The sequence below is a fragment of the Thamnophis sirtalis genome, unplaced genomic scaffold (genome assembly GCF_051295495.1).
Source record: "Thamnophis sirtalis isolate CommonGarterSnake01/CBP01778 unplaced genomic scaffold, rThaSir2_p1.2 scaffold_1, whole genome shotgun sequence".
NCBI lineage: Eukaryota > Metazoa > Chordata > Lepidosauria > Squamata > Natricidae > Thamnophis > Thamnophis sirtalis.
In genome coordinates this window covers 84555084-84567966 of record NW_028261381.1, presented here as the reverse complement: position 1 = coordinate 84567966, position 12883 = coordinate 84555084, and positions in this window count along the sequence as shown.

The window sequence follows — 12883 nt, the reverse complement described above, 5'->3', positions numbered from 1 at the left end:
TCCCAAAATGAGGTTAGTCTTTAGCTACTTGCATATTGAAACATTCTGAAGACAACATGAGGTCAACTAATTACTAGTTGTGCTACCCAAGGGAAACAACTACTGGGTATATAACTGACTACCCAAACTTATAACATTTGAAGGTGGGCAATGTCACCACCAAATCCTGGGAAAAGGGAGCAGATAGTATTTATTTCTCAATGATTTACTTGTTTTTGCTAGGAAAGCATTGTTCAAGATGTGCACAGTAGGTCAATCAATGATAAGGAAAAATATTTGCATCTTTTGTGAAGCCTCAGTTGATATCACACATTATTATATTGTAGGCAACAGTTTTAATGGGTTACAATGAACAAATTCTAGCATTAATTCATCCAAAAGTATCTTATTATGGCCACTGTTATTCAATAAAACTTATTCTACCAGACTATCTTTGCTACCTTACTAATAAGGGGAATTTCAAAGAAAAAGTTGAACAAATTTCCAGAAGTCTTATCCACATAGTATGATATGCCCTAGCATATTAATATTTTTGCATATAAATCTGAATATAAAATGCATATCAATATAAACAGGCAAATAATTAAATTAACAATGTGCTTAACATGGCCAATGAATGCAACATGTGGTATATTAACCGTTGAAAATTGGAATGGAAATTGCCTCTCTGGATTATAAACATGAATTTCTTTGTTGTTTTTTTATGAAATGCACCAATTTACATTAATTGCATATAAAATACACAGTTGTTCAGAATAATAAATTACACTAAAAATCTGGTACCAGCTGAACATAATCATATCCTCTAATTTATCAGAGAAAATTTATAAAGGTTATTGAGAATTCTAAACATAAAAATGTAAATATATTCAATAATTTGTAAACATTCTAGCCAAATGACCCTTTTTTTTGTAATCCCCTTCCTGTTAGATGATTGCAGTAAGTGTTACATGGTATTTTACCTTTGAAGAATGTCAAAAGCTTAATTTAATGTTATTGATTGGTACAAACTCCTTTTGATGTGAATTTTGTTGATTATGTTGATTGGTATGATTCAAAATGCATGAATTTCCAATATTTTTCCCAAGTTATGACTGTTTAAAATTCTAAACTACTGGGCCTAGGATATCTGAACCACTGTAACTCTTGTATGATTTTACCAATAATCAAATAATTGTTTTGTAGCAATGGTGGGTTTCTACCAGTTCAGACCAGTAGTAGTTTGGCGGCCTGGGTCACTGCCGATTCCAGTGCCTGCCATGCCCCCAACTGGTTCTCTGGGTGGTACCATAGGCACTGCCATCTTGTTTTTTGTTTCTGCGCATGTGCAGAACAATTTTTACTGTACTGCGTATGCATGCACAATGCACATCAAGCCCATGGCATGCCCACAAACAAACCAGCAGTAGTTGCTGCCAGAACCCACCCCTGGTTTGTAGGTCATGTTATATGTCCCACATCTAAGAGAAATGTGGTTGGTAGGAATATATGGTAAGTACTGGCAGCCAATGTAGAATTTCCTACCTAATGAGATTAGAACAGCTCCTTCCTTATTTAGAATTGGATGGGACATTACAACATTCTTCGTCAATCTAACATTTGATTTTAAATATAATGTAATTTACTTTTCCTATGTTTTCATTTATATGTTACCTCAGGGCCTGAAAGGTGAAAAGCTGGTTTAGAAAGACAAATAAATAAAATAAACACAAATAAGATAAGTTATTTAAATTCACAAAACAAGGCTAACATTACTTTGGCTGAAAAATTCAGCCAACATACTCTTAGGGTTTATTTTAAGAAAAGTAACAAAACCCATGAAATACGGTTACTTGTATATTTCCATTTGTTCAGTTTTTATACTTTTTCCCAACTCAGAAGGGGTTTCTGTTCAATCCCATTAAGTCACCTTGGTGGCAGCAATACAAAAAAGTAATCTTATACAAAATCCAGCGGTCAGCACAACAGGCGGCCTCTGCCACTTGCAAATTCACCCGATTCTAAGAACATCCCTCTTCAAATGTTGAATACAGATTAGTTATGTAGTTCCCATGCATTTATTTGAAGTGGGAAAGAGAAGGAATGCTTTGAGGTTAAAGAAGAAAAGCCACAATCTACCTATTATGGACTCCAATATACCAATTAATGATCTCTTTTGGGAGCAAGAAAATATTATACACTTCACAATATTATTTTATTACAATTCATTTAGAGATGACTTACTGCCTAGTTTGTCTTTTTGGAGGGAAAGGCTTTAAGAGATATTGCATTAAAGTTGAATAATACTATCAATTTTCTCATCTCCCAGCCAGTTTTGTGTCCACAGCTTTATCACAAATTTTTAAAAATGCATTTTTCCCTGTGCTTCCTTATAATTTCTGTAGAGTACATATTTTGCAAACATTTTTTTTTAGCTGTGAGCTATATTACAATATTTTTAAATTGTGAATTCAGGCAAAGACATGCATTCTGAGGGACTGATTTCTGATCCATAACATCAGTGTTAATTAATTAAATTATGCCTTACAAATTTCTTAGATGGGAGGCTGCTTAAAAGAGCCTAATTTCAGTTCATATCATTTTTTTCATACATTTATTTTAGCTCCATTCCATTTTTTTTAAGTAATAGGACAAAAATTGACATTTGAATTGAATGTATTTTAAATTCACATTTGAATTGAATGTATTTTAAATTCACATAGAAATTAGATATATTATCCTCAGACTAATGATACCTATTTTTTCATAAAAGCTTGGCATATGTATTTTTAAAACCAGATTGCTAATTCAGGCAAGCATTCAGTTTGAAGGGGCACTGTTTCTATCTTGAACTTAGTCTAGAAAATAGAAAATTCAGATTTGAAAATGCAATACAAATGATCGAATGATATTTCCCTTTATCCATATACTTTGTTATAAGATGGCATTCTTTGTTGTTTGGAGAAAGAACAGGATAAAAAGATGAAATATGATAGGTCAAACATGACATATTCTTTACACTCTTGAATAATAAAAAATAAAGAATTGCCGATGAGTAAGAGAAGGGAGCGTAAATCTATTTGTTATGATACAATGTACTAAAGAAATGAATTGCTGATGCAATGATTCTGAAAAGCAATTACAATATATACTGTACATTAGAACTAAAACCATGAATGACATTAGCATATAATAAAGAACCAGAGATGTATTTGATCTGAATTCTGGGTATATAACATTTTTTCATGTTAAAAGAAATGTTATTTTGGAAAATAAGTATAATACAGGTCCGTGATGGCAAACCTATGGCACCTGTGGCACAGGTGACATGCAGAGCCATTTATTAGGGCACACGCAGTGGTAGGTTTCAAAATTTTTTAGAACCTCTTCTGTAGGTGTGGCCTGCCAGCCATGTGACTGGGTGGGAGTGGCTTGCCAACCATGTGACCTGGTGGGAGTGGCTTACCAGTCATGTGACTAGGTGGGCATGTCCAATTGTAAAATGTAGTGAAACTCACTTAACAACGCTCTTACTTAGCAACCAAAATGTTGCCTCAGAAACTCTGGCATTTGAAGCACACAAGTCTTAAAGCTGTCAAGTTACAAGACCCTTGTACCCCTAACTCTTTAGAAAAAAACCCCAGGGGTGTTCAAACTTGACAGCTTTAAGACTTGTGGACTTCAACTCCCAGAATTCCTCCTCTCGCTCTTCATCTTGATGTGCGGATGGGAGGGAGCTGGAACAGGTTCTAAACGGCACTGTAGATTTGTGGAACCTCTTCTATAGAAGAGGTTAGAACCGGCAGGAACCCACCCCTGGGCATACTGGGTCGGCTCCAGTGGGCATGTACGCTGAATTCGACGTTTTTTGGCCATTTTTTGCCCTCCAGAGGGCGAAAAACAGCTCTACAGGCAAACCAGAAGTCCATTCCTGAACTTCCGGGTTGTCCATAGGGCCATTTTCCGCCCTCTGGAGGCTTCAGGAAAGCCTCCTGAAGCCTCTGGAAGGTCTTCGGGAGGGTGGGGGTGGCTGTTTTCGCCTTCCCCAGACTCCCAGAAAGCCTCTGGCATGCCAAAAGCCTGGGGCCACATGCATAGCATTATGAGTGTGGGCATGCGCCCTGCATTCCCCCCGCTTTTGGCACGCAATGGACCGTTTTGGCATGCCCTCCCTTAAGTAGAACTATGTCATTTTATCTGCAAAATACACCCATCCATTGTATTGCTCATATGACATTTTCACTATCTCTGACCCAATGTACAACTGCTCACAACCAACAAAACAATTGTCTCAAATATTTGACATGCAAGAACACATAAAATTTCATGTAAAGCTGCTCAAGTTTTAAATTCATCAAGGAGCCAGGACAGATGCTGATAACATGCCAACTTTGCAACTGGAAAACTATTCTGGGGAAAAGCTTGGGATGTTCTTCAAGAACAATCTACAGATATTAAAGCTGGCCTAGGTTCTTTTCCAGTGCATCCCTCCTTCCATGCAGGTAACATTAAATGTTTTTAAGCACTGATCAATAGCAAAGGTAGTTTTCATTAAAAGCAAAGGCTCACATTGCTTGATCATTTTAAAAATATTGGGAGAAATTAAAGTTCATCTTGGAGGTAGGCTTTCTGGTGAATCAAACACAAAAACAACAAGTGACGCAGACGACAGAGATAAACCTCCAGGTGGCCTCAATGACTCGTTTAAAAGAATGCAAGTGACCAGCTGTCAGCAAGGTGTATAAATCCTTTCTTTCCCTATCATCCAGCTAGAGTTGAAGAAGCTTCTTGGATAAGAAGCAAAAAAGCAGAAAGTTCAGTTCCCTTTTGAAAAAGCACCTTTGGGACAGCCATGATCTGGATCACTGAGAATTTCCATAAGCATATAACTACTACTACTACTACTACTACTACTAGTAGTAGTAGTAGTAGTAGTAGTAGTACTATTATTATTATTATTATTATTATTATTATTATTATTATTATTGCGTGGTTAATCTTTGGTGAGATTCATAGCCTTTGGAGCTGGTTGGTAGCTCAACAGCTCAAGTCCTAACCAAGTACCTAGGAACTGTTAAGGTAACGTCAGAGGATATAAGCTGTTCCAAGTAGGGTGGTTTTTTGTAGAATCAGAATGTTCAAGTCTGATAAATTTAAAATTTCCAAATAGTAGCTAGTCCTTTAGGTATTGCTCCAAGGGCTCCAATTACAATCGGGACAACACACAATTTCTTTTTCCACAGTCACTCAACTTCAATTTGCAAGCCCCGGTACTTTGTGATTTTTTTCTTGCTGTTTATCTTCAATTTGTGCATCTCCAGGTATTGTAATGTCAATGAACCATACTTTTTTTCTTTTCAATTATTGTTATGTCAGATGTGTTGTGGGCCAAGTGCCTGTCAGTCTGAATTCTGAAGTCCCACAAGATCTTGACTTTCTCGGACTTCCTGGGAGAGGCTTACTGATGGAAGCAGCTTAATATAGCTGCTCCCGAATTCCTGGTTGCGTTATCTGTCAGACGATCATCTATCGGACATCTGGCAGTTTGTTTACCTTACTCTTCAGGCAAGAGGAAGAGGTGAGCGGGTTCTGCTGAGCAAGTGCCGTCCAGTTTGTGTATCTGCGAGGAGAGGGGGGGCAGCTGAGGGCAGAACTGTCTCCGTGCCGGGGAATTCCAGCTGCACTTGCAGCACGAAGTAAGCTCTCTCTTTCTCAGAACAAAGCTTGATTTATTGATTTCAAGGCGAGCAGGACTGGTATGTGCGAACCTTTAATTGTTTGTTCAAATCTTAGCTTCATTTTTACAAGACTTTCTTCCGATAACCTAGCTATTAAAGAGACACTCAAAATGGCGATGAGCTCGCTGAACTGCTTCGTAACAATGTTTATCTTTTGAAACTTTTCGTAAAGTCCTACGGAGTTTTAAAACTTCAAAGGAAAGGACTGCTATATCACCTCGTTTCACAGCTGTATAACTGGCCAGCAGAGTTTTACTAATTGGTTGAAGATAAAACTTGGCACATCGCCCATACCTGGCACAAAGTCGCAGCCTCCGCTCTCTACACCCCCTATGGGTGACCCACTAATGAAAGAATTTTTTCTGAAGGAACTGAAAGAACTGACTGAGAAATGAATGAATCTTTTAACACTCAGACAATTAAGGTGGAAGCCAAATTTAAAGAACTTAAAGAAGGGCTCAAAGAGGAGATATCCGTGGCGCATAAGGAGTTATCTGATAAATTTGACACCCGAGTTTCCAAAATCAGAGATGATATGTTGGGGATTGTAAATGTATTGACAGAACATGTTTCTGGAATTGAGGATAGGCTAGATGATCTTAATGACGCCAATATTAATTTGACATCAAAAACAGAGGTGGTGCAACAAAAAGTTGAAAATGCTGAAAAGGAAATTATTATGATACAGTACAGACAAATGGAGCTGGCATTAAGAGTAAGGGGCTTGCGTGAAGACAAGCAGGAAAATTTGAAACAGATTTTTTCAGAAGCGTTTGACAGTCTGTTGGGAAGACCAGGGGGTAATTTTGACTGGCAAATTGACAAAGTTTATCGCGTTAATTCTTGGCTGGCAAAGCAGAAGCAGCTCCCTCGGGACATTGTTATATATTTTACCACAAGAGAGATTAGAAATACGATACTACAAGAGTCCTATAAAACTAAGCTTCAAATTGGGGGTCAGGAATTGACTGTATTGAAAGAGATACCACCTCAAATGTTAAGATCCAGGAAAGACTATGCTTTTTTAGTTGAAGAGCTTAGAAATCGTCAGATACAGTTCAGATGGGACTTACCATTTGGCCTAGCCCATTTGACAGGCAAAGATACCGTCTCAACTCAGTATGGAAAGCTCGAGATTTTTACCACAATATTTTGATGGCTGGACATCCCGCACCATCCGGACCTAGAGAAAGAGCACAATAAGGACAAGATAGACAGCAAACCACACAATTACCAGATAAGATGGATCATCTCTCTCTCCTAGAAGCACAAGGAGCTATGGAACAAAGACCAAACCGTATGATTACCAGACAAATGGAGCAACAATCCAAAATGCAACAATCCCAACAATCACCTGCTATTGGTCAAGAAGCTACAGTAACCAGTCTAGAAGCAGTGGGAGGAACCAGGCCAAAGGTTATAGATGGCATTTAGATCCTAAAAAATTGGCTTCTATGTATTCAAATTTACAACCCAAATGTTGGAGATGTGGTTCTCTTGATGCTACATACTTCCATATATGGTGGACTTGCCAAAAAGTTAAGGCATTTTGGATAAAAATATGGTAGATTATACAAAACATTCTTTAAAAAGGATAAAGTTTACTCCTCAGTTATTTTTGTTAGGTATAATTACTGACTGTACAGCGGTAGAGGTTAACCTGATTTTGCATTTAATAACGGCAGCAAGACTGTTGGTGGCGCAATACTGGAAGAAGGAAGATTTGCCTACAATCCAAGAATGGACATTGAAAGTCACAAATTTAGCTGAGATGGCTAAAATATCTGCATATCTTAAACACCATTCGAATGAGAGATATAAACGAGACTGGAAAAAATGGATCGACTATATACAAAATAAATATGGGTCTAAGAAATTCCAGATAGCCTATGCCTAAGATTAGGAGTGATTTAAATTGCTTAAAGTTAGTTTAGCAAGGAGGAGCTAAGTTCAACGCAAAGATGTTATTAATTTCTTATTCTTTTTTTCTCTCAATATATCCTAGACTGTGGTTGTTAAATATCTATACCATGTACGGGTTCTGGGAAGTCGGGGGGTAGGTTGGGGGGGTTCGGGAGGGAGGGGGGAAGTACACTAGGCTTGATCTTAAAGCAATATGATTGCACATGTATATTGTCTTTTCTTACAACATGATATTGTCTATGTAATAATATACATGTGATTATATGTTATGAAAATGGAAAATAAAAAAAATTGAAGATGGAAAGAAAAAGATCTTGACTTTCTCATTCTCTAAAATCTTCTGAACCTGATGTTCCCAGTGGTATTATTATGATAATAATAATAATAGACAACAACAACAACAACAAAGCTAGACACAACCGAGTTGCTAAATTAATCTACTGGTCATTATGTAAAAAATACGACTTACCTGTATCCAAAAAGTCATGGGAGCACAAAGTGGAAAGTGACTAAAAATGAGACGGTGAAGATCTTGTGGGACTTTCATATACAGACTCATCATCATTTGGATCACAACACACCAGATATCACAGTTGTAGAGGGCCGAAATGTACAATTTATTGACATTGTGGTACCAGGAGATGCCAGAGTCAAAGAAAAAGAACTGGGGAAAAAAACAAAATACTGCAACCTAGCCATTGAAACTACTCGATTATGGATGAAACATGTAACAGTGATACCCATTGTCATCGGGGCACTTACTACCATGTCCAAGAATTTTATAAAATACATCAATAAATTGCAGCTTCCTGCAATAACCCCAGCAGATCTGCAAAAAAACCTGTGCTACTTGGAACATCATATATTTTAAGAAGACACTTGGTTGATACCTAGGACGCTGGCAGCAACCCGTATCAACCATTAGCAACAGTCAATGTTATTTGTGATGCATTTTTGAATGTTCAGTTAATTGAGTTTCATGTTTAATGAATAAGGTATATAATAATTATTGTAGTAGTATGAACCACCTTAATTAGTGGCAAGAATAATGGAAAAATCACCTGCCCTTGCTTCATTTTTTCAAACCATAAATCATGATGTTGTGTTTTAGGCTGGGTGAATTCGGCCATTGAAAAAAGATTTTCTGCATTCCCTGAGAAAGAGAAGTAAGAAGTACCAATTAAATACATCTGTGTCATATTTTGCTCACAGTTTGAATCTTGCTTTTAAGAGGCTAACAGTTCTAGACACAATAAAAAGCCTTGCTTGAAGGCCAACTAAGGAGGTCATCTAATGTGCAGACTTAGTCCAAAACACTAATAAAGTATGCTATAAAAGTTTTGAATGCAGTTATATTGGAAGGATGGAGGGAGGGAGGGAGAAATGTAGGATTATTGTAGCTGTTGTTTTATTATTTTCTCCCTAGGTATCACATTTTAATACATGCAAAACAACAAAGGAAGAAGAATTCAAATTTCATATTCATTTGAAGTAACTAAAGGCAAACAAAAATTGCTGGATGACGTTGAATGGATTTATATAGGTAGAATTAGATGCAATCACTATTAAATTGGCAGGAATGTGTGTTAAATTCTTATATGAATTGTATGATGTTAAATTTGGATATGTAAATTGCTCCTATTTTTATTCTGTGTAGGTTGCCAAGGGTAATTTTGAAGGTAAATATATAATAAATATGTAATAAATTAATAAACATTTTCTGAAATTTGAGTTTCATTCAAATATTCAGTAAGGGAACCCAGATGATTGCATTAAAATTGATGGAATTAGATCAAACTGGAAAATGTTTGCTAGGGGGTTATGTATAAAAATCTGGGTTTGGGGGGAAAGTTAGAATAAGAAATGAGTAGTTAGGAACCTCTGGAGTTAAGAATAAATTAAGACATTGATAATATGTCTTTTGGTGGGCTGAAATAGAGCTGGTGATGGAATTAACAATATGGATTCCAGAACATGGAGAGCTTTCTCGCAAAGTGCATAGAGGAAGAAACTGAAAATTAGGAAAAGTATGAAAGTGTGCAGCAGCATGAGAGAGACAGAGAAAAGAAAAAGAGAGAAAAGACAGAAAAGACAGAAAGAGAGAGAGAGAAAGAGAGAGAGAGAGAGAGAGTTGTCCACAGGAAGCAGAAATGGAGTGGCCTGATGGCAGGGAAGAAGAAAAAATAAAAAGGTAGGACGTTAACCATTAACCGAAAGAGGCAGCCTTAGGTGTTAAGGGAGTACAGTAAAAAACAAAACTGTGAAGTCCCAAGAAACTGAGATGAGCATTGCATCCTAGGCCCGAACAGGAAAATCTTTGCCTTTATTCTCTATGAAAAGAAGCGAGGGCGGGGGGGAGGGGTATTTGTGAATAAGGCTACAATAAAAGGAAGAACAAGCAAATGCGTTCACAGCATTTCCATAGAGTTCCCCTCTCTGCAGCTAATAAGGAGAGACAGGTTGGGAGAGGAGACTAAGTTGGCAGTGCTTGGTCAATGGAGATGGAAATTCTGGTAAGTTTCACAAGTGAAAAACAACAACAACACACAAAGGATTGATTGTCATAAGGTCATGGCTTACAAGAGCCAAGGAGAAGCCAAGAAAAGAGAGATGGGCTTGATAAAACACACAGAAGATATCCAACCCAGAGGCTGGCAGAGGAGAGCCAGAAAACTGCTACAAATCTTGGACATTTCCCAAACCAGGTGGAAAAGATGTTACATTTCAATATGTACTGGGACTTAATCAGCAGATGTAGCAGAGAGAGGATGGACTGCCAGATTTTTCAGCAAGCTTTTTCTGCAAGATAAAGAGAGATTTATCCCACAGCCTAAATGTTTGTAGCGTGTGGGTTATTTTGTATGTTTGTTTGTTTCAGCATGCCGGTGATGTTGTCTTGCTGCTCAACTGTCTTGGCTTCCTCTGCCTGTGGTAATTCAGGCAGACTCACTGGAACTTGTTCTTGTGGAAGTTTCAGCACAGCAAGCAGCAAAAAAAAAATCACTCCTGATTTTGTACCCTCTATTTGACCTATAGAAAAGGCACAACAATGGTGGCTGAGTGGAATTGGAAAAGAAAAGAAAAATAGAAAAGGCTCTTCAATTGTCTTTCCTTATCTCCAGAGAAAAGCAACACAAAAATTGAGGAAGAATAACCCCGCCATACTGAATAAAACAAAGGGAAAAGAGCACACAAGCATGGCTTATCTTTAGTGGGAAGAATAACGGGTTTGAGAGTGCCAGAGATGAATGAACATTTTATACAATAACATGAGTTATGAGTTAACTTTTCTGAGCCAAATGAAACATTTTCTGAAAAAAGTTTCTTGTTCTACTATTGATTATTATGGGAAACAAAACACACAGCTTCTTTTTTTAAAAGAGTAGCTGCCATCCCAAAAGTCTCACAATTCAGCTTTAAAGAACTAATAAAACAAATACAACAACATTTTGCACCCAAACCATTATTGATTGCAGAGACTTAAATTTCATGAATACCTACAAAAATGGAAGAGTCCTTTGAAGAATATGCAGGTAAATTTTAAAAGATGTCTTAACCTTGATCCTTGATGATGCATTAAGATGAAAATATAGAAACACAGAAAACTGATGGCAGAAAAATGTCCTGATGGTTCGTTGAGTCTGCCCTTTGAGTTTATTTGTTTTTTGTTTTCTTTTTGATTAGTTCATTTGTTGTTACTATTATTTCATTTTTATATTTTATTTATTTTTATTTTATTTCTTTATTGGGGTAATTGGTGCTAGAGGTATTTCAGAGCTGAAGTCAGCAGTAAAAGCAAAGGTAAATAAACACAGGGTAGCATGCATGAGTGCAGACAGACTGTTACAGGTTGAAATGAACTGTGCTATCATTGTGGCAGAGGTTTATTTGCTAGAAAAAAAACATGCACAAATTGACAGAGGATGATCGAGGAGTTAAGCACTCTTGCCAATGCAAAAGGACATCTATCCTCATTTTTCATTATCAGTCACAACTGTCAATTTTCACTTAACAAACAAAATTCTGTTTATATTGGCTGTTCTTTGGGCTTTCAGGTACAAAATAGAATTAAAAGGAAACACAGTCATACAAATTAGGATGAATTCTTTTATTTACTTCTATAAAGTAAACAGTCTGAAAAAAAAATCCCTATCAGATCTTTTAACATGCTTTCTAACAGTCCTCCTGCTGTATCTGTTACAATTTAAGAAGAGAACCAACGTGCTTCAAATTTACATGCAAAAATCTCATTCATGATGAACTTACACTTGACACACGGTATTATGTGGCGAATGAAATTCACCATAATTTGTAAGTACTGGAAAAACTACACACTGGACATTTTAGAGCAGTAAATGGATAAAAGGTATCTTTTGTAATAACTCATTAATATAGCCCATTGAACTCTTAATGTTTTACTCATCAAATGAGCAGCATTTCTCCTATATTTCCCCCCAATTTACAGCTTTTCAGCTACATTAAAATCAGATTTAGAAACAACAAACAATACATTAAGAAAACAGCAGGAATGGAAGATTGTTTCTTGCAGCAGATCATAAAAAATGGATCCAATCACATTTCAAATAGTTGGGAAGCAGATAGGGAAAAACATTTTCATCTGAACTTGGTGAAGCTTGCTTGTTTGCTTCTTTCTTGATGTTTCATGGTTTCCATTTGACTGATATTTTTGATCAGAATTCCTGATATAAGCAGGTATAATCAGCTTCTTTCTTTTCACCCTGATTATAAATGTGCTAAGCATTAAATTACGCAACTATATATTTTCACTGACATTCCCAGCTGAAAGTTCTTGGTGGGTGATATATACATACATACACACACACACACACACACACACACACACACACACACACATACATATGACGAGGTCCCACTCGCCATATTCAGGCCTGTGCCTTCGGCTTCATGCTTGTGCAAGCAAAACATGATCGGAGCTGCCATCTTTCTATAAATATTGGGGGGGGGATGTGGAGTGCTGGCTTTGTTGCTGCAAGTAGGTTGGTTGGCTGTTTTGTTACATCTTGATTAGTTGATGAAGTTGATGTATGCAGATTAGTTGGCTGTTTCGTAACATCCTGTGTGGCTGAGGTACTAGCTGTGTGCCCATTAGTCTTTTGTGTTGCAACGACCTGGGTATTGGGCTGTGTGATGACATCCTGAGCTCTAGTGTAGTGATATCCTGAGTTCTGTGCTGCAACATCCTGGGAGGTTGGCTGCGTTCT